Raw genomic sequence first — 23,228 nt, 5'->3', positions numbered from 1 at the left:
TTGGCTTGCACGGCCACAATCAAACTTGTCGATTGTCTTCAATTGTCTATTCATGGAGGAGGTGTTGCGCATCGGCCTGTTGATGTTCTCATGCGGTCGATGGTTCCACCGGTGTCTTCCAGGAGGAGGAATGTCAAAGCCAATGGGGGAGTGGCGATGTTGGGTCTCGAATGAGGTGTTCAGTCTGAACGTCCACGGTTTTTCATCCATTCTGTTCGCCAGCGAATAATAACACCAGCACGTCTCGTGACAGCCTCAACATGCGTGTTGTAGTTACGAGTGTACACAAGGGCCACTACAAATACTATAGTATAGTACTGCATTGACCAAAGATACATAAAGACACTGACAGTTCAGTGTTCTGGTTATTATATTTTACTCTAATTCAACGGCACTGCAGTGGCTTCATTAAATGGCTAAATTGGTACACCACAGGTCTTGATTTTATATGGTTGTTTGGTCCTTCCCCGTAATGTAGCTTCAACCCCATGTCGGGCTCTGCGCGACACACACTTGACGTGGATATCTACAAGGCAAGGGATATGTATCAAATGAGTTGCATATTTAAAAGTCACACAAGTAATGCCGATACCAGCACCGAGTCTGAGAACCAGCATAGAGACCCTTGCAAATGACCCCTCTTGCAAGGTGAAGAGGACAACTCGCAGACCCTCAGTGTTCATATAGACGTGCCTAATGCGTTCCATGCACTTATTTGCATGAATTAAACGTGGATTTACATAATACGCCTACAGTATTAGGTCGTTGTGATGTGTTTTTTTCTTTTATTTTCAAAACACAGTACTGTATTCAATCACCCCTATGATGCTTCAGTGAACCATACTCTAAAAGTTGTTAAACGAAAATCCTGTTAATTGGTGCGGTCCTTTGTGTATCTCATCTGCCACTGGGCCCCCCAAGGGAAACAAGATAATTATGGGGAGGATGATGTCACCAATTTGGACATTCAGTTATCATACATATCATCATTACTCAATACGCTCTCCAAGTCCATGTGTTTCTTGAAGTATGGATTGTGTTCCATCTCATGTTGTTTCCCTTAGCTATATTCCAGCAATGTATAATATGAAATGAAGCGACCACTGTAGGTATTGTCTGAGCTCTAAATTCTTATGGTTATATTATTTGATCAGGACATCGATGCCAAAACCTTGGAACACGTGCAAGAATGCATGTTTGCATTTAAGTAGTATGCAGAAATATAAATCTGCAACAAGTATAGAAACTAGGAAACACAAGCAAAATGAACCAGCAGAAGCAAATGCCTCTATTTACTGCATTGCGTCAACAGACTACACAGTTGATTATTTGTTGGTTGCAAGCATCTGAGCTCAGCAAAAGCTGTGATGCTTTGTGCATTCGACCATCACAGCATGATCACAAGATTTCATCGCAGGCTGTAATCCCATCTGTTCATTCCACGTGCCGGAGAAGGCCAATATGAGAAGGTGAATTAACGTCATGCCCCATCAATCTCTATTCTGCCTCTGATCCAAATTTCACATATTGCAACAAACAAGCACATCGACCAATGCAGGGTAAACACAGACTCGAGCGTGCAATACAATACGTTTACGCCGGAATACGAGAAGGGCAAGCCGCACGAGCAAGAGGTGATTGAAGATGTCCAGAAACGCAAGCCCTAAAGCACTCTAAAGCTAGTCCCAATGCCTAGGCAGTGGCTGCTTTATCTATTGACTCGTGCCAATCAGCACATATGGACATTTCTGAAGATAAACACTGATGTATCCAGTGGGTATATTTAAGCAATATGCAGTAAGTAGTCAATTACATGAAGTATGTTAGCTCATGATTAGCATTGCTTAATACGCTTCTGTAAGCTATTTATTTCACAACAAGTGGAAATACACGTTTAGTCATGCATTTTACACACTTCATGCAGAAATGTTAGATGTGTGTATGTGTATGCATATACAGCAGTGCTGTAATTTCCTTCAGCAAATGCATTACATGTTCACTTATGAATTGCACGTACTGTTGAGAACCATTGCTGATAATATTAATTTGCCCCATTAAGTGCATTGGAAGATAAGAATGCACGTTATGTCTACATTTTTTGTAGCGATCTATTTTTTTCAAATATAATTTAAGCACCTAACAAAAGCAATTATAAAACCTACGTGGCATTAAAAAAAAACTACTCACATGTCAATAGAAAAGGCCTGAGGTGTGCGTGAGATCCAGTGTCTCTGCCACACAGCAGTAGTAGCAGCAAGTGAGAGCAGGTGCAACACAGGACCACCACCTAGAGCATGGACATTTTTATTTTACTCAATACATACGGCGAGAGCAGTGGCGCGCAGTGGTCAGCGCACTACGCGAAGAACCCATTAAAAACCTGAGTTTAATTCCCGACGAGAGCTACCTATAATCAGTGGCGAGTGATATCTGAAGTGGTCCTGGCACACTCAAAATTCACGAACCGACACAAGCCAGCGTGGTTTTCTTCTTCTTTCGTATGGCATTGTGAAAAGAAACAGTTTTTATTTTTTATCAATGGTCGTCATAAATGAATGCACAGGTTCCTCATCCAGTCCAATGATGTGGTAGATGCAGTGTGGATTTCAGCGATATCGCCAGGATGTGCATGGATGGAGCATTCATCGGCGATGTGCTTGATGGTTTGGACTTCTCCACAGTCGTAGTTGGGCAATTCTTTGATCTTCCATTCACGAAACATGTACGCGCATCTGCCGTGTTGTGTTTGAGGGCGGTTCACAGCGTGGTCCATAGTCGTGGAAGAGAGAATCCTGGTACTTCCACCGTCGGATCGTGAATGATGATTTTCGCCTTGGTCGTGGGGGTTCCTTTAGATCTTGATGGAGCGGCAGGGTGAAGTTTTTCATGATCTTGTTGTACTCCCGTGTCGTCGCATCATCGCAGCATGGTAAAGTATGATATTAAAAATCCCTATGAAAAACAGCACGCAAGGTGGTCTTCATCCAGCAAAAGATTGACAAACGGCTGTGCATTATTATCGAGCTCTTGTTGAAAATGATCGCATTTTGCCCTGTTTGGGTTATTTTTCATAAACGGACACTGATAAACTGCCATCATGGCATACGAAAGTATTACATTTGGAATGGGTTGTAACCCGGACCCAGGCAAAACCACAATAGCTAGATTTGCCCTCGAGAGTGACCCATGACTTCAGACTTATCTCCATAATTGTTGTGAACTCATGATCACACCAAGACTGGGCCAAGCTGAATCAAGTCTATCTAATGTGTTGTTTTTTTTCGGGGTTTGCCTCGTGTCCGTCGTTTAGCTCCACATGGTGGCTATGGGGTTCCTGAAAAAATTTCCGAGCACGTGGAGCTGGACATTAAATATCTCAAAGAAGCTTCAAGTATATAAAATCGGACAGAATTCCCAACACCATGCGGTACAACCTAGAAAAACACATCGGAGAAACTTGACAGTTACCTACGGACAGGCAGGGGGCGTTGGGGGGGGGAGCTCAACCAGCAAACGTAGGGGGCCTAAAAGTCTTGGCATAGAGCCCAGCGCAATTTTAATCCAATCCTGTCAGCACTTCTTCTGCTTGTACACTTTTTTGTTCATATCGACTTTGTTGAGGTCTGCAGGGAGCTCAGACTAGCATGTCTCTGGAGATGACATGCTACAATCATTGTCACTCTCAGGAGCTTAGATCCTGCACAGTACTTAATATACGCTGTAGACGTATAAAAATGTAAATCTGTTAAGCATCTGAATTATGGTGCAGCATAGGCATACCATTTGGCGAGTAAGATAGTCTGAAGCCATTCTGCAGAATTAATTGCACCAATCACCAACAGTACACTCTATACACAACGCGGGTCCTTTCAAGTGGCGTCATTTCCAAAATTGAGTTTTGATGAAGGCCCCCTCGACATAAAAAGACACGCGTTATGGAAAGTGCTTATAATTGTGCATTGAACAATCGCCGCGTCATTACCACGACTGCCATTTCTGATTCTTTCTGGTTCTGTTCCACGAGTGTAGGTTGTGACGGCACCGTTGTGCGGCTTTTAACAATAGTGAGGGCCAGGCAGGAAGGGCCAGGCTTTCCTCCGAGATTAGAGTTATCTGAAGGCAGCTTGCTGTCCTTGCATGCGTGCCCGCCCGCCCGCCCGCGCGCGTAGTCTTTGTTTTATTGCTGCTTGCACCACAGCATTCATTCTGAAGGCCCAGCGGGGCTCTGCGTGAGCTTGGAAGATGTTGTGGCCTTGCAGGGCCGATTGCAACGAAAGAGTGCCAACAGTAACCCCCCCCCCCCCACATTTGCATTCCTCACTTTGCTGATATTGCCCCACGTGCACACAGGGTGCGCAATTTAATAAATTTACCAACTGACAAGTGATGATTTGCACCTTAATAGTGTGTGCATTCCCATCTCATTACTTTAACATGTTCAAAGATAATGCATTATGCAAACAAACAAAAACAATTATACAAAAAATTAAATTGGTGTGCTGTCTGTGTGCATGTTTATCATATTTGTTTGATGGGATTGTTTGTATATCTTCTCGAGATTTACAGTAATTAAAGACTCTGCAACCTTTCTGTTGGGTAGTGCTCTGTGACAGTAGTATTTGTGCAAACAGTGCTTAAATGTCTGCGCATGAGACTGAGGCAAGGTCATTAAGGCCGAATGCTTTGTTGTGATTTTGGTTATTGTTTGATTCGTGCACTGCTGCGTCCTAGCTTTGGTCTCTACCTGTCCTCGCATTGGGCAAGATATTCATCTCCAAGGGAGAGCAGCAGTATGCTGCCCACCACTTTAGACGAAAGTGGCCAAATTATGCACACGCAAACCTCCACCAATTGGACAATGTCCATGCAATGGCTATTCAACATGTAAGGACACACGTGCACAAACTTTCTCGGTCAATATAAAAAAGCGCGATGTTATATATTTTTTACAGCCATTTCTTAAAACAGCACTGCATACTGGACTACTGGATGAAAGCCTCCCCACACCTTACAGTTATGCGTGGTTGTTTAATCATAATTCACGACGTTAGTCATCACAAGCTCGGGAAGAGAGGACCCAGGACCTGTCCAGATATCACTTGCAAATGTCTTATTATACATGTGGCTGGGACTCAAAACTCATGTAGCCAGGTTTATAGTGCAGTGTGCTTAACCACTGTGCCACAAACCATCAATCATTAATTATTGTAATGTGTAAAAATGTATGTTGCAATTATGTAGACTTTTGTATGGCTACTTTTGTGGCTCGATTTATATAAATTTGTGATCTAGAGATAATGTATCCCTTTTTCTCGGATATACAATTTTTTGTGAAAGATGTACAATGTGGACAAGCAGATTATATCCAAATTTGCTATTCGGGTACTAAATGTTGGTCCCTTAAATGCTATATGCTATGCGACAGCCAAGATCAAAATTCATTCACAATGCATCTAAGTTCTCTAATGTATAACAAAAACCCATGTTTTCTAATCTAAAAAAAACCCCATTTATTTGCAAACTAAGTGAGATTGCATATTCTATCGTGAGCACAGTAAAATAATCTTGAACGTTTGTGAGCAATGTAATTTAGTATTTTCCCATTCGTTCTCTACAAACTCCAAATAAATTTTCTGATAGAGTAGTAAGGAGTGTTATTAACAACAATAACGAGGCACGTCCGTAACATTCGCTTGCAATATAGAATCCATTTACTCTGCAGGGAAAAATTTAGTTAATACAGCACTGTATATGCTTACATGATGTTCGGCTTGTGACTCGGTGTAGTTGCTGCACATTTATCATTGGAAAGCTGTTGCTTTGCGTATAAATTAGTAAACTAGCACAAGGATCTTTTCAGCGCAAGCGCAGAGTTCACTATCTGCAGGGAACATGCAGGCTGCTGCAGTAATGTGTTGTAGACAGATAACATTCATAATGGACAAAGGATCCAAGCAGTGACGGCCAAGCCAGATGGGCACTTACTTGTCTGAGCTCAGATCTTCACAGTCTGATTTGAGTATCTATGGAAACTTTGCACAGGAGCAAGGCCACCACCACTGCTTGTTGATTGTGGCTAATGGAGCGCTGTCGAGAGCCACTGACGTGCTCATGTGCCTATTTTGGGCACTCACGCCAGACAAGATGAACCACGTAATCACGTGGCACTCAGGTAAATCCTTTCTGTCGAAAGCTAAACAAATCCTAGCACTACAAATGTATACGTACCGTACTCCGTACAACCTATCTGGACCCAAGACTCTCGAACAACCCTCAAAAAACATCTTTGTAAGGCCAAAATTACGTCCAAAAAAAGGTTTTTTCGGTAAAGTCACGTAGGTAAAACATCAAAATGAATGAAAATAAAATAAAATAAAATAAAAAATCACGACGTTTCGGAGGCAACACAAGTCTCCGTCCCACCTGATGACGGAGACTTGTGTTGCCTCCGAAACGTCGTGATTTTTTATTTTATTTTATTTTCATTCGGTAAAGTCACCTACGTGACTTTGACTTTACCGAAAAAACCTAAGAAGATGATTCCTTGCAGTCACGAAAGCTTCAAATCTAGAACCAAAAAAAGGTGTTTTATGAAAAACTGTATTTGCAAAAGTTCCATGGACCACTTCCCACAGCACAACACAGGCCGGGTAGCCCTGGTCTATAATATACTCCAGCGAAACACAATCGAGTACTCGACTGTATATTGAAATACGTTCCCAATCTACGTTTGTTTCATATTCTTTGTTCTTTCGGTAAAGTCACGTAGAAGGGACTTTACCGATAGAACCAAGAATATGAATCCCTGCAGTCACGAAAGCTTTAAATCTAAATTTACTTTTGTTTCATCTGCCTTGTTCCTTAGCATTTCGCACGCGAGTACCATTGTTGGGACTATTTCCACGCGCAACCAGAAGATAGCAGATTACTGTGCACGTTTTAAAACCACGCCGCCACGACTAAGGCTGGAAGTGCGGGTTTACATACGATTCATGTCACCAAGATGTTGCAAGTCAACTTGGCGAAAGATAATGTTTCAGGGCACTTTGGAGCTGGTTAGAAAGCAACACTTCCTTTGACAAGGCAAACCACTGCAGGTTCTCACCTGAAATGTAGTTGTTTTGCAAAATAGTGAGAGACTGGCCATTCACTCAAGAATGTTTTCGATGAAATGCAGAGACATGATTCAGCAGCCGCACAATGCACGCATGCCCATGTGTTTTGACTGCACACTTGTTTTTCTTCCATAAACTCCGATTTGTAATTACTCTCTTTGAAAGCATGTTCTTTTTCAAGATGTTTGTAAAGCACGTTAGCTCTCTTTCCATGTTTTCCTTTTCAAGTGCGTCAGAATGCGAGGCAGACAATGCCCTTTCAGGCTTTACCACGTGATAATAGCCTGACATTTTTAGCTTCATTGAAGTCCTTATGCAGCAAGAGGTTTGCTTTGTTCCTAGATTATGTTTCACCGAATTGGAGATGTGAGATTACACTGTTGTGGGTGCGCTCAGAAGGAACCATGTCGACAGCCTTTCTTTTTCCATCATTTTGTAAAAGCTTGCCAAACCATGCCATTTTAAAAATATATATTCATCACCTGAGAATAATTGGCTAATACTGATCCAATTTTGAAAAAAAATATTTGAATGTAGCTGTACATAACTTGTCCCTTTTGATGTGTACAGATTATTGTTCCTTTATTCATGCAATCTCAGTATCCATGTAAAGGGTTTTCATCATTGATAAATGGTTAATTTAGGCCTCGGATTGTGACAACTTGGATGATTGCATACATTTTTACGGATTCAATTGCCTTTTCAGAGTCTCCAAAACATTTGATATTCATTCGTCTTTTCAATAATCTGCTTTTATCGTACAGGTTGCATTTGGTAGATGATAAAACATTTTTTCTACATCCAGCTTGCTTACGTTGTTAGTTAGCCTCTAAATTGTCAATTACTCTGTTTATAATGATCTTACTTTAAAAAAACGTGTATACACGTCATCGGAGGCTAATGAGTTTATAACCATATAATTTGCCGACTGTGTTTTCAGGACATAAGCATACTATACTGAATTTATAATAAAATTATATAAATATTTAAATTATAGTACACAAACATATCTGTACATATTAAAACATGACTTTATGCATTCTACATTTAAAGTTAATTAAATTTTTTTGCCAGGATGACCCAATTTATTCAGTTTCCCGGCTATTTTACAGGGGAGATCTGTGGTGAATGAGCACAACAACAGCGAAACAAAGACGAAAATATCAAGGTTACAGAGAAAGAGTAGATGGTCCGCAAGGAATATTGGCAAACTAACAAACGATGTATTTAGCGGTCGTAAACGAAACACACGCAAATCCAAAACAATGACAATGTAATTTTTTAAGTTAGGTACATGTGCAAGTAAGCTCTATATTTTCGTGTATCAGTGACAAACACACACATAGAAAAAGAGAGTGCAAACAATGTGGGAGCAAGAGGCATCATAAAGAGTTAGGTACCTGTTCAAGTATGCTCCGTGTTGTGGTTCAATAGGGAAATAAAGAGGGGGAGTGGAAGGATGGAACCAAGCTGTAGATGAGTGGCAAGGGTATACCAGAAGCATGAAAGACTTTTTTTTTTACTAGAAAAGTTTGAGCAAATGTACTTTTTTTTATTGGAGTAAGGAAACACTTAGGAGGCTCTGGGAGGGAGTTAGAGGAACCAAATCGTCCTTTTGTTAATTGGTGGATTTGTTTAAGAGGTCCTACAGAATGAAGACAGCCCCGTCGTTGTTTCTCCGGATATACAGGGAGGAGAGATTCGAGTGAATATCCAGGTTGCAATGATGAGTTATGTGCGGTGGTGTCAAGTGCAAACCGGAGAGCAGACACAGGTATCATGGAATGAGACGTTTTCAGGAAGATTCAGAATCTAGGTCGTAGATGGTGTCACAATAATCAAATATGGGCATGATGGTGGCTTTAACTATACAATATTCAGAGTCGAGGTGGAATACAGCATTTGTTTCTGTAAAGCCATCCAATATTTTTCGATTTAAATTTCTATTTAAAGCTTTCGTGACTGCAGGGATTCATATGCTTGGTTCACGTAGAAGGGAAATAATAAAATAATAAAAATAAAACTATGAAATCCTCAATCCAATATTGATTTTTTATTGTATGTTGAACTTCTTTCACATTGTACGTAGCCAACCGCACTAATCGGAGGTGCCCGCGGGGGAAGGACAACAAACAACACAAAAACCAGATCTAAAGAAATGAGTTTTCAATCTAGATTTAAAAATACATAATATCGGAAGATCATTCCAGACGGCCACAGAAGCGCATCTGAAAGCACGCGAAGCAGCGACCATCTTTGTTCGATGGCAAGCCAAAATCCGCTGCGAGGATGACGAGTTCGCAAGATGGTTTATGTTCCTTAATGAGGTTAGCAAGGTATTGTGGTTTGTTTGTGGCAAGCACTTTGTGTGTAATGGATGCGGCCGTATAATGTATTCATTCAGCAATCGGAATCCAATGCAGCTCAGCGAGTACTGGACTGACAATGGCGGAGCCAGGATTTTCAGGTAGGGGGGCCATCCCTCCAGCAATGAAAAATTATCGGAGTTGTTAGTAATAAGTAAGGACTTGTCCCTTGCATTTTATTCGACGCGTGTGCGGCGATAGCGCAGCCATCGATCGAGGGTCGAATTCGAATCGCGTTGTGTGATCGGCATCGCGCTCGCTGAAGGTGTTTGCCTTCAGGGAAGTCGTGTGCTGTATAAATAACTGCGCACAATTCTGAGTCACTTATAACTGCTTTGCCGTTACTTATTGACAATTATGGACTCAGACTCTTGTCTGAGTATTGTCTGAGTCCATATCATATTTGTGAGTGTCGTCACAAATTACAAATCAAATGAAATGGAGAAGCATCTGCATCTGTGCGTGTCTTTAAATATCTTGCACACACAAGCCAACAACTTTAAGATTTTCAGAAAAGGCACCTGCTGAATCTCCACGATGCAGCAACATTGACATAATTGCATATTCTCCCCCCACACAGGCCAGAGAAAACCTTTTGAGTACCACAGGTGTATTTTCACTGCAGCCCTCTAACCTGGCGTAGCATTGTTGTTACGCTACACTCGTGTGCGCCTGCAAACTAGGGTGTGCAGCTCTCACTATGTACGAGTGCCATGGTGCACGTGCTATTATTAACGGGTATATTTTACTGGTAGGAACCACCTGGTTCCACCAGCCCACAGGGGATTATTGTGTCCGTCCGTCGTGCATACAAAAATGGGAGGGGTGGGGCTGGGTGGAGAAGGGAGGGTGGGGAGGGGCTGGGTGGGGAGGGCCTGGGTGGGGAGGGGAGGGTGGGGAGGGGCTGGGTGGGGAGGGCTGGGTGTGGAGGGGCTGGGTGGGGAGGGGCTGGGTGGGGCGGGTGGGGCTGGGGCTGGGTGGGGAGGGGCTTGTCACCCCGTGGTGCCCTTATAAAACTCAATGTTTAACCTACTCACGACGGCCTGTGCCCGCCCTCACAGTCGGCCATATTTGCGGAATACACCACGCCGCCGTTGACCCTGGCCATTGACCGAGCAACCCAACGTTCCTACCAGCTCCCTCTGCAGGAATGTGTTCCTTAGGACCATTATCTTACAGTTTCATCAAATGTCTTCATGGACAGAATGAGATGCCAATAATAAAGATAATTAGTGTCTATTACAGACAAAGTGGATTTGAGATGACGCTACTGCATTTTATTTTAAAAACTTTATTTAGTTTTTTTACTCCTGTGGAATTTGACCAAAAACGTATTCAAGACAACTCGCAACGCATAAAACCAGAATGTCTCAAGAGCTGCGACACGTTTGGCACTTGCAACATCACGTAAAAAATGTTTTCTCTCCTTTGTTCGGAGACACAATTTGATGTGAAAAGAACAACCGCAGAGCCCCTTTAGAGTTCTCAGTGTAAGACGTGACCTTAGGATGAAAGCTTGGCAGACAACCTGGGCCCACTGGAGGAAACCGGGGAGGCACGATTGATTTATGGGGCACGTGTATAATGCGCCTGCCACCGTGAGTGTGCCGAGAAGAGCCGCTTCAAGCAACCCTTGGCATCTCCGATAAAGTAGTGTGTCTCCTAAGTCCAGGTGGGCTCAGTGCTACCCTGCCGGGAACAAAAGATAATCGAGTTCCACGGGGCCCTCGATGTTATAGTTTTGAACGTAGTCAGAGATCAACGTGGACTACCTCGATAGGGATTTCATAGACTGGAGCGGATGGGAACCAGTGATGCTGTTACAGATCTGCGATCGGAAATGAGGAAAACAAGTATTAAGATTTCAACTATCCGCACAGAGCACTGCAGTTACCTTGCTGAGTGAAATCACACAGCTACATCTTACAAAACTGTACATTGTTGCTATAAAAGGGTCCATTCTGAAAGTGAAATGAAGGGAAATGCTAATAAGCTGACTCTTCCTAAGGTTCCTGTGTGGTTAACCCAAAATTAAAGTTTAATAGTGGACTGCAATTAATACAGCCCTGGGTAATTAGGCAACACTGGATACTGTGAGAAGAAATCAAACTGCAAACTTAAAATATGAACTCCGATCATGATCCCAACTTAGCAGATACTCCCTACAGGGAAAATTTAAATTTAAAACAGATGCCAGGTAAGCTTAAATTATATATTCGCTCAGCATCTACTTTAACATTACTAACCCTTTATAACCTCTGAAGACAACCACGGGAAACTTTCATTTCCATCCTGGTCAGTATAAAACAACGTTTGTCAGACACTCAAATACTGCTGGATTGCACTGAGCTATAAAGAAAATGTTAACAGATTTGACACTTCGTGAGCAATTATTGAACTGTGCTCTCCTTTTTTTCCCTCTTGCTTCCAAAACGTGTCTCGTGGCAAATGAAGGTCACCCTGTAACAGTGAAGACAAAAGCCTCCTTGCGGCCTTGAGGAGGGCTCCCATTTAACGGTCAAAGGCAATATCATTGCTCTTATTATTGATCAAACATCGCGTCCTTTTCTGCAGTAAAACGACCTCATCACTTTAGTTGCCAAATGTGTGATTGTATTGAAATGGTGTGGATTAGCTGAAGAGAATACATATAATTGCAGACATGGACTGTGTGAGCACATGTCACCACACTGCTCAGAGTGGGTCTGTGAAGGTGGCGCAACGGTTCTGGAGGACGTGGCCAGGAATCAAATTCACTGGATTCATCACACAGTGCGATAAACCACTGGGTCACTTTGCCACCCCTGACGAGAATATATGGAAGGAATTATACCGGACCGCCCACCACATGCTATTACCATGCAGGATAATAAGTAGCCAAGCTACTTCCAGCTGCACAAACGCCCTTTTATGTGGCTCACAAAGTGCCTCTATAGGTACAATTTGTGTATTGTTTACATTGGTCATTTGCTTAATAATAAAAGCATTTTGTGAAGGTAATGAGAACTGTATATCAAAAGCCACATTCACATTGGCACACTGTTATAAAACTGTAATGTAGACTGCTGGTATAATAATGTCGAATGAGCAGAAGAGGGCAACATGGATTTTTAAATGTACAGTATATTTTTGTTAATGGAGGAGATGGAATGGTGGAGCAGTGGTTGCGCATGAATAGCAACAGAGGTGAGTGGTAACTGAACCAGTCTCGGTCTCGCCAACCCAGGCTAACCAGCGTGGTAGAGTACGGTGCAAACAATCCCAATGACTGACAGTGTGGGGAAGCCTTAATCCAGCAGTGCGTTGACAAAGGGGTGGAAATTAAAAACGTTTAAACATTGAAAATGAATAAAAGTGAACGCTTAATGATGAAAGTGGCCTTTTGGTAACGTGTGACAATCATACTTTATATGTACGAAAGTATATTATGTGTATGCTGTACATGCACGTGTATTCACACGATAGATCTGTACACATACTTGACCTTTAATGTGGAAGTGAGCCTTTGCCAAGTACAGCAATGGCAAAGGGGATTTGGTTTGGATGCACTTGTGTGCTCCAGTAAAGGCAGTGACACTCGCACAACAAACGAGTGGTATGAGTGCTAAGTAGAGAAGCAACAAATCCCTATTCAAGTGAAGTACATTTCACCTTCTCATTTGGATTACACCTACATACCGATTACAATTCCACCCTCTGCCTACTCCACAAAGATGCTGTTCCCTGATCAGGCTAAGTGTTACAAGGGCTCTATTTATAGCGGCCATACTCAGCTGTGACAATGCACACTGTGTAAGCTTGGGACCCTGAGATGTCCAACGGCAGGGCAGGCGTATAAGCAGCTGAGACAGTCAAGCTGTGGCAGATGGAGCCCTCTTTCACAGCCCAGCAGTGGAGCTTGTCTTGCGCAGTGGGGCGTTCACAAGGCCAGGTCCACAATGGCCAACAACACAGGCGCCCTTCATTGAAGGGTCCCAAACCCTAGTGGTAAAAGTCTTAGATAATTGGGTTTCCCTTACGCATGGTCACACCTACAAAATGAAGTCATTTTTTTCTCCACTTTTTATTTGCAACCTATTCTTACTTTTCAGAGGTCTGCTTGCCCATTTTCTATGGCACGGAATGTAATTTATTAGTGGCTACAGTGGTGTAATGTAGCACAGTTTCATGTGGCAGGTTGCTGTAATAGGGACATCATTTTATCCCAGCAGCAATGAAAGTAATGGGCACTGTATAAGCTCAAGAGAGCTGGGAATTATTTTCTTTGGATTTATTTAAGTGCACGTATTTACACTTAAAAATGAAGAACACATTTTAAAACTAACTCTGTAACGCAATCACTATAATTAAGAACTCAGTACAAATGTCTTTGTTAACGAAAAGTTAATAAACTATCAAAAAGTACAAAGAGTAACGTTTTAAAACGTTTAAAATTTCACGCAAAATTACACTGGCTAAAAAAATCTTGCTGGCCGTATGCTGATCCTGGGGATTGAGAGAAACACCAAAGAGTTAGAAAACGAGGAGGCAGTGAGACGGAAAGGACATGGTGCAGAGATTCACCCGTCAGCAATGTCGAAAACACCACCACATGCGTCTTCAGCACGGAGGAAGGGGGTTCTGCCAGATCGTACTCCAGCGGGCTGCAAACGGCAGTCTACCGGGAGGGGAAAACCCATTATGTTAGCAATGGACAAACCAATATGTGCTCCGCACAAGATGGAGAATTGGATGTTTTCAAATGTAAGGCTGGAATATGTCGGGAGCAAAGGAGATCCTGGCTTGTGGTGTTGCAGCCCCAGTAACTGATTGAGTTACACCTCTGCAGTGCTTCTTAGGGCGACACCTAACAAACGTTGCACATCGGAGGCATACTCAATAGTTAATGCTCGTCTTCCCAGGGTACACAATCTAAAAATACCCCGAAGAGTTGGTCAATCTAAAAGCCAGCTGTGCTACGAGTGGAAATCTGGTATGAACCTGCAAATAGCTAATGCTGTACATGATTGAGGGTTTGGGTTTTCAGATAAGCCGAAATGTACCGAGGCTTGGTTAGGTAAGTTTAAAGGGAACAGTGCTGCAGCAAAATGGACCCTGGAGATCCCTAACATTGGTGGCCATTATCCCAGAGCCATTTGAAAATGACTCAACGGTCCATTTGAGTTTGTGCGTGATTGGCTGCAAAGAAGATTGGTTGATGAGGCAGTGTCATCAACTGCCAAGGTGCATGAGCTCAGGATGTTTAGAGAGTTTAATACGAGGTGAGGTTACGTAACAGTTCCTTGGGAAGCCTGCGAGAAGCTAGGCCAAGCACTGAATAAAGAGCTCTGGACAATAACACTTGGGGTGTCATTACTAAAATTACACGAAAATATCAAAGCTGAATTATTATTAACCCACACCACTGCACTTAGCATATTACATTTGACAATTAGTGTGATGTGCCTGTGTAAAATGTTTTGAGAATTAAACTGTAGTAGTCTTATCGCAATGACCATTTCACACAGGAAGACCAACTTAACGGAGCCGATGTGATGAGTATATTTCTTTAATGTGAGCCACACACCGCCACACGCTAATGACATAACCCACGACCAACAGCCATAAATTAAGCAACTGTGGCAGCTGCTAACCATATCACACTGTGAAATACGGAGCAAAAAAGCGCAATCTCCAACAAAACGCAAGCTCCCAATCTCCTTTCCATATAGTAGCAGCTAAACATAATGTAAGTCAGAGGCAAATTCTACAAACAATCAGCAATTTAAAATACAGTCCTGTACTTACATAATTAAAAGCAATAAATACGGAACAAAAATCTACAGTGGATTTCATCTCATTCATCCTCTCCGCCCCCCCAATAGTGACTTCCAGAACAAAATTAGATTCTGGAGGCCGAGTATGCTGACAGATGAGCAGGTGTTTGCTTGATTAATTGGCTGGGTGGTCACTGCAGGCAGGGCCGATTGCCGAATTGGGAATCCTGCGCGCAATCCACTCCGTTTTATGTCTCGGCGTGTGTGTGGCTCTGAGTGATGTCGCGAGTCGCCGCTCCCACAATGCCTCAAATGAATTCCAGCAAGCATCACAAACCCTGGTCATGTGGCGCTCAACGTGGTAGAATATTTAAATAAATCATTCCACATACCTGAATATAATTGATTCAGACTGGGATTGAACTCAAAATGAAGTGTGATTTTTTAAAATTTGCTTTGGTATAGGTTCAGGAAGACTGGATGCTTAAATAATGCTGTATTTAGCTGCTATTACAGTTTAGCTGTTGGCCTATGATATTTAGAATGTGTGTACTGTAAAACAAAGAAAACATACAGTTCGTTGCAGCTGTGAATAAAAGCACGATGCAATAATTCTCAGGAATCACATTTTTTAAATAAACTGCCACCTACTGTGTACATTCCTGCTGGGCATATCAGTCAACCGAGAACACCCGGCCATGGGCAGACAGCTGCTTTACCCCCCCCCCCGTCCCTGAACAGCACAGATACGTTTATTTTAGGTGATAAACTAAGGAAACATTTAAAACTAGGAACGTGGAGACACGTTGAGGGCATCCCATTGGAGGAGGCAGAGTTGTCTCATCATCCAGGTCAGGTGTGTCTCATTGAGTCTAGACGGAAGGAGGCGATTTACATTCACGTGGCCATCACCTCAACCCAGCACCCCCTGGTGTGGATGAAAATAAAACACGTGGCAGACAGCACTGTCTCCTGAAACGAGAATAATCAATGCCCCATTACCGATTGCAAGGTATTTAAAAGTGTGTTCGTTGCCACTGTGCTGTCTGTTTGCGTAAAGGAGGGAGTGCTGCGAGTATTACAGCACGCGAAATTGGGTTGGGAGGGGGGCATGCAGAGAAAGGGCCCCATGCCTGGGGAGAGGAGGCAAGGGGGACGTGATGTGGGGGCCCACAGGGGGCTCGTCCAAGCCACCAGATGCCAGGCCATTGTCTTGCAATTGGGCACAGGGCTCTCAGAGCACTCAGCAGGTCCCTCCTGTGGTCTTCCTACTCATTCTTTGGGGGCTTTAAAGACGGTCATTTTGTGAAGTGGACTGCATGTGGCTAAAGCTGGTCTCTAGCCACGTCCACCGGGCTGCTGTCCTTCGTTTAATGATGATGTGCCGCAGCTGGTTGTTTAAAACTCGCACTACGGAAGGGGAAAGTGCTGGATGCACACAGATGGCTGGAGGCAATTCCAAAAAAACCATTACTACACGCGTTCAAAATCACTGTTGAGGCATTGTTAGCCAGTTGCTTTCACCAACTAGAACAATAACGACTCATCAATTATCATAATCATCTTTAATTGACTATGTATAACCATGTAAGGAATGAATATACATTTTTTTAAAAAGAAACCTGTATCAAAATGTACGGCAATGCTATGGTTGGAAACATACTTGAGCAAATAGCAATACCGACAGTCCTCGACTTACGAACTCTTGACTTATGAACCAGCTTCCATGAAATATAAAAAAAACTACGTACATTGAATTAAAACGCGAACTCGCACTTGCAACCTGAACCGCAGAACTATTTGTTCAGCAGAGTAATCATCTGCAAGATGTAACGAGTCGGCCTTGCGCTGGCAGTGAGTGTTTGTGCATGCGTGAAAGTGAGTGGGGAGCAGTAGCGTGGTGGTTAGTGCACTGCGCTACGAACCCGGAGTTCGATTCCCGCTGATGAATGGGGGCTCTGGACGGGTGCGACTACATTTAATTAATAAGCTTGTGCCGGAGGCCCCGGGGGGACAGGCGTCTATGACGTCTCCTGGCCAAACCCCATTTGGTGGAGCCAGGAAACTGAATCCTTATCCTCGGGGCTCCTCCATAATCAACAAAAAACCACTACGTGTGGCAACGTGGAATGTTCGAATGCTCACTGCAGAGGAGAGGCTGCCACTCCTTTGTCGGGAGCTGGACCGGTACCGCCTGGATCTCTGTGGTATTCAGGAGGTCCGGTGGACCGGCTCTGGCTCCTGCGACCATGAGGGGTGGACAGTCCTCTTCTCGGGGCAGGAGACTGCCAAACAACAGGGAGTGGCTCTTCTTCTTAACAGAAGAATGAAGGGGGTGTGGGAGCGTGGCGGTGAGGTGTGGCAAGCTGTAAGCCCCAGGCTACTTTGGGCTCGCCTTCCTATCAACCAGAGGTGAAAAGTGGTGGCCGTGGTTACTTATGCCCCCACTGAAGACGAACATCCGTAGAGGGATCCAGGCAAGGCCGATGAGTCAGATGCCTTCTATGACCTCCTGTCATGATGCTGGCACCTGGTCTGGAGTGATTGGAAGGCATGGGCCAAATCAGCTCAATAACAACGGCAGGAGGCTGCTAGATTTTTGTGCAGCCCATGGGCTTGCAATTACCAACACACTGTTCCGGCATCGGCGCATCCACACAACATCATGGATGCATGCCGGGTCCAAGCAAGAACATCTGCCGGATTACATCATGACGGAACAGCGGATGCATGCCCATGTCCTTGACACCAGGACCTACCGTGGAGCTGATCTGCCCACTGACCATCGACTTGTCATCTGTAAGATGCGCCTGCCATTCTTCCACTCCGGTGGTGGGTGTACACCCAGGACCCCATTCAAACCCTTAGTGGCATGGTCTCAGCTAGCTGTTGAAAAGTTTCAAGCGAGAATTTCATCATCGCTTGTGGCTGGGGTTGGCATCGTCCCCCACTCCTCCTGATGTCGAGGGAAAATGGGCGAGGTTTAGGACTATGGCTCATGCAATGGCTGCTTTGGGTACAACGTCCAGACCTCCCCAGAGACCCTGGCTATCAGAGGAGGCGTTCAAGCTGATTGAGAAAAAGCGACAGGCCCACTCTCATCGGCTACAGCATCCCACGTCGGAGAATGAGGAGGCTTACCGCAGCCTTCGCTCGGAGATTTGGAGAGCCGTGAGGCGCTGCAGGGATGGGTGGTGGTCGCGGGTTGCTGGGGAGATGGAGTCTGCCTCAGTGGCCCACGATCACAAATTGCTCTTTAATTCCATCAAAAAAGTAACCTGCAGCGCCACACCTATTACCATCATTAGGGGAAGGAACGGTGATCCAATCTCTGACCCCCAGGAACAGGTTTGCAGATTTGCTGAGCATTTCTGTGAGGTCCTGGTGGAGGGGACATCCCTCAGCCTGGATAACACAACGTGGGACAGAGTGGGGACGACCCTGCCGAGGCTACGGTGCCTCAAATATTGGAAGAAGTCACCCCCTGTGAGTGGCTGGCTGAGGTGCCATCTGTTGAGGAAGTATTGAAGGCGATCCAGAGTCTGAGACCAGGAAAGGCACCGGGCAAAGATGATCTCCCAAGCGAAATTTTGAGGGAGGGTGGCGTTTGTGCACAGACTGCCCTACATGACATAACAACAGTCTAGACCACTGGACGGGTTCCGCAGGACTGGAAGGATGTCCTAGTGGTCCCCCTCTCTAAGAAGGGGGACCGCACAGACTGTAACAACTACAGAGGCATCTCACTCCTCAGTGTGCCGGGAAAGGTCCTGGCAAGGATTATTCAACATCGCCTTGCTAGGCACGCTGAGGAGAGGCTTACGGAGCCCCAATGCGGTTTCAGGAAAGGGCGGGCTGCATGGATGCCATATTTTATGTCCATCTGCTACAGCAGACGTGTAGAGAATTCCAACAAGACCTATATCTCTGCTTTATTGACCTGGTCAAGGCCTATGATACTATCAGTAGGCCTGGGCTCTGGATTGTTCTTTGTGCTTTCGGAGTCCCTGACCCTCTGCTCACGATCATTAAGGACCTTCATGATGGTGAGCGGGCCCGGGTAAAACTACGTGGCCGGGAGTCGGAGCTATTCGCTGTCCACCTTGGGGTGCGACAGGGATGTCCTCTGGCTCCCACATTATTTAACATCTATTTTGACCACGTAGTTCGTGAGACCTTCAATAGCTGTACCGGAGGAATTTGCATCTGGTACAGATACAATGGGAGGCTGATCGATGCCCGGGTGCGATCAAGGGATGGCTCCCTATTGCTCAACCATGTTATGTATGCCGATGATCTGGTAATCGCTGCTCATTCAGAGGATGAGTTGGAGACGCTGCTGCTGAACTTGGAGCGTGCCACTAAGAGGTGGGGCCGTACCATCAGCCCCACCAAAACGAAGCACCTGCCTGGGTATTTTGTACCATCGGACACTCCACCCCCACAACTCCCAATTGGTGACGGGGCGGTTGTGGAGAGAGTGGACAGTTTCCTATATCTGGGCAGTGTGCATATGACAGGCTCCGGTTTAACAGCGGAGGTCTCACTCCGAATCAGTCGAGTGGCATTATCTTTTCATCGGTTGCGTAACGCTGTGTGGCAGCTACCTGGTCTGTCGCTCCGCACGAAGCTTCAGGTCTTCTCGGCCACAGTCATTCCCTCCCTTCTCTACGCTTGCGAAATGTGGACCCCCCTAATGGAATATCTTCGCCGGTTAAAAACATTTAGGCTGGCCTGCCTACGATCCATCCTGGGTTTAACCAGGCTGGATTGTGTGAGCTCACAAATCCTTGAAAGATCTGGACAAAGTCCCATCGGTGAGCTCCTCCAGCAGGCAAGGCTGCGTTGGCTGGGCCATGTAGCCCGCATGCCTAGTCACCGCATGCCTAAACAGCTTTTGTTCGGCCGGATCGAGGGGGCTAAACGGGCGTGGCACGGGCTAGAGAAGAGATGGAGTGATGTGGTACAGGAGGATGTGGAGCTGAGTGGACTTGCCGATGACTGGAACCAGCGGTGTCAAGATCGGCCTCTGTGGAGGAGGCTCGTGAAGGACGCTACTGGGCAGTTGGAGGCAGTCGCACCTCCAACAACAACGGAGGGCGGAGGAGCGACGCTCACAACAACGAGTGGAGCGCCGGGTGGCTAAAGCACAGCAAGTTGGCACAGTAGGGGGCACAGGTGGTACATCAGCCAGTCATCTCTGTCAGTCGACCCGTGGCACCTGGGTCTGCCCCGTGACCTCCTGCCAGCGGACGTTCGAGACTTCACGTGGCCTCAAGGTGCACATAGCCTGGCACAAGCGCCACTTAGTGGCGAATAGTGGTTGTTGTTGTTGTGTGCATATGTGCGCGTCTGCCCCTGTGTGTGTGTGTGCGGGGAGGGGTCATACAATGTTTAGCGCACTGCCCTACCAACCCGGCTACCTGAGTTCGATTCCCACTCATGATCAATGGGTCCTGGGCCTCCCCTAGGTCGACTCAGCAGTGTATTTTCATCGGGTGCATAACGCTGCGTGGAAGCTTTTGGTATGTCACTCCACACGAAACTTCGAGTCTTCTCGGCCACGGTCATACCCTCTCCCTTCTCTATGCTTGCGAAACGTGGACTCCCCTAATGGAACATCTACGCCGGTTAGAAACATTCAGGCTGTTAGAAACATTCACACACTGTGTGTTAGCCGACTCTCTGCGTTTCATTACATTACACTCTCTAATTTGACAAAATTTGTTGTCAAACTCCCTACTTGTCTCCCTAAATTTCTCCTTGTCTGTTCCACACTTAACTTCTAATTTAGCAATCTTTGGAAGAACGTTAATCAACCAGGCTATGCGTTAAATGTGTGTTAACCGACCCTCTGTGTTGCATTACATTACTCTTCTTCATTTTACGAAATTTGCTTTCTCAAACTTTCGATTTTCTCCTCTCTGGAAAACAGCAGCAGTAACAACAAAAACACTCACAAGGCCCACCTGGTTTCACAACTCGGTAGGCTCATGACTGCATTTCCGAAAATGTAATTTTGCATTCATGCGGTTGAACTTCATAAAAATTCACACAACCTTTCAATGAACCCCCCCCCCCCCCCCATGCTTAATGATGTAGCATTTTATCCATGGAAAGCAATTACTCTAATAGCCCGCAGATACGTAATTGTGTTGCGGCAATTTTTAATTTGGTGACATTTTAAAACTCACAAAATAGATGTTCTTAAAGTTTTAATTCTAAGGATAAAAAGTGTGGCTCAAGAGAAAATTATGTGGCGTTAACTCCTTAGGGAACCAAACTTGTTTTTGGTGTTGATACGTGATATGATTCCTAATTTTTCTGCTCTCATTATTCATCTTTGCTGTCACTCTAAATGTGTTGCATTGCACTATGTCTGACCTCAGTTTGCTTTTGTTGACCTTTTCCAAAAGCATGTTCTACCAGGCAGCACTGTGGTAGTGTGCTCCACTCATAATCAGAAGGTCCCAAGGTCAAATCCAAATCGTTGGTTGACTCAGCCTGTAATCCTTCCTGGCTCGATAATATCAAGGCTACTGTGTGTGGGAAATCAACAGCGTCTGTGCTATGGAAAGGCTGCCCACCAATAGCGTTGAGCACCGCCCATTACTGATTTTAGAATGAAGACACCTTGACTTCAGCTTTTCAAAAATGACAGCCCAACATTACCAATGTACCAAGTCAGTTATTACTTCATAAATACAGTCCATGACTAAACACACAATTCTCAAGCATGCATCACTGAGGCACATGGGTAATTTATAGATTTCAAAATAATTATTCAAGTGACAAGCTGAATCGGACATGAATGAGAACGGCACACAGTATTGCCAAGCTCTCTATGTGTGGAATACGAATACTGGAGTTGTAGTATCAGACACGGCATGTGCAGATTTCCCACCGTACAAAAAAAGTTATTCCACTGGCGTGTGTGCACGATCTTCACACCGAGCTTGAAATGTCTCTCACAGAAAAGCATCTGAGCAAGGCCATTTGCCAACAGCAGTTCGTCCTGCATAGCCACAGCCATGCTACACTGATTGATTTCCATCCTAAGACAGAAGACACAGATGTATAAACTGCTTCAAGATCAATTAATTATCATCAACTGTGCTGCACGCTGTTGTCAGTGAAGCACTTGCAGCAACAAGACATCAGTCAGTCCACCACCGCCAGAGATATCGTTTGCAAGAGGCACACGGAAGGCTTCCTATTAAATCTTTAAATGTCACCGTTGTGACCAGATCACAGCTGTGTGCTTCAATTAAACCCTAGCCTGTCACAAGCCAAAGGGCAGCAGTCTGCAGGATACCTTCTAAGCGAACATAATTTTAATGGTGCCGGGTTTTTAAAGAAAAAAAAAGTCAATACATCGTTAATAAGCTAGCAAAAGAACGCGTCGATAACATTTGCATTATTTGAAAGAAACAAGCACAAATATGCATAATTTCACTTTGACTAATTAAAACACCACATTGCCATCACTTCTCATTATTTCACGCTGCTGTTAATAGACGGAGAATCTAATCAGCAAGTGCAGCCTGTGCTTCATTTAAATATTAAAAGTAGAAATTGGAAACAGATTGCAGAAGGTGAGGGTAGAGACATTGGACAAAAGGGATCTGGCAGCGCTGTGACAGCATCCCCTCCCTGGTGGCCGAGAGGCATCTGTCAGGGCTGACAGGGGGTACGCAGCAGGGACCGGCGCGGGGCTCTCGCCGTCATGACCGCCGTGGTGGAACTTTGGGCCAGCAGGCGCTCGCCCGCTCGCTCGCTCGCCCGCCCGCCCGCTCGCCCGCCCGCCCGCCCGCACTCAGCACAGCGCACAGCTTTCTCGTCGAGCCGGGACACGGGTGTCGTGTGCCAAGCAAGGATTTTGTTAAAGCCGCAAACTCACTGGCCGCTTCCATTATTAATCCCTAACAAATTTCAAAACAACCGCGGAATTTCAAGAGATACTGTTACCCAACGCACTCGTGCACGCTAAA

The 23,228-nt window shown here is 44.9% G+C and overlaps 1 protein-coding gene across 4 annotated transcripts in view; it reads right to left on the bottom strand.

The window, feature by feature from the left end:
- The window catches only part of LOC144719782 (BTB/POZ domain-containing protein 3-like), a 51,691-nt gene that overhangs the window by 6,249 nt on the left and 22,214 nt on the right, over positions 1 to 23,228 (bottom strand). The window contains exon 1 of one of the 4 annotated variants that reach the window (XM_078595970.1): positions 14,045 to 14,104. The exons of the other annotated variants lie outside the window; for them this stretch is intronic. The gene's annotated coding sequence lies outside the window, so the exon portion shown is untranslated. Of the gene's footprint in view, positions 1 to 14,044; positions 14,105 to 23,228 lie in introns of those variants that run through there. 4 annotated transcript variants of the gene reach the window in all.

This window comes from Lampetra planeri, chromosome 7 (assembly GCF_965212315.1).
Source record: "Lampetra planeri chromosome 7, kcLamPlan1.2.h2, whole genome shotgun sequence".
In the NCBI taxonomy this organism is placed as follows: Eukaryota; Metazoa; Chordata; class Hyperoartia; order Petromyzontiformes; family Petromyzontidae; genus Lampetra; species Lampetra planeri.
The sequence above is the reverse complement of the archived record's forward strand: the minus strand, read 5'-3'. Positions and strand labels throughout refer to the sequence as shown.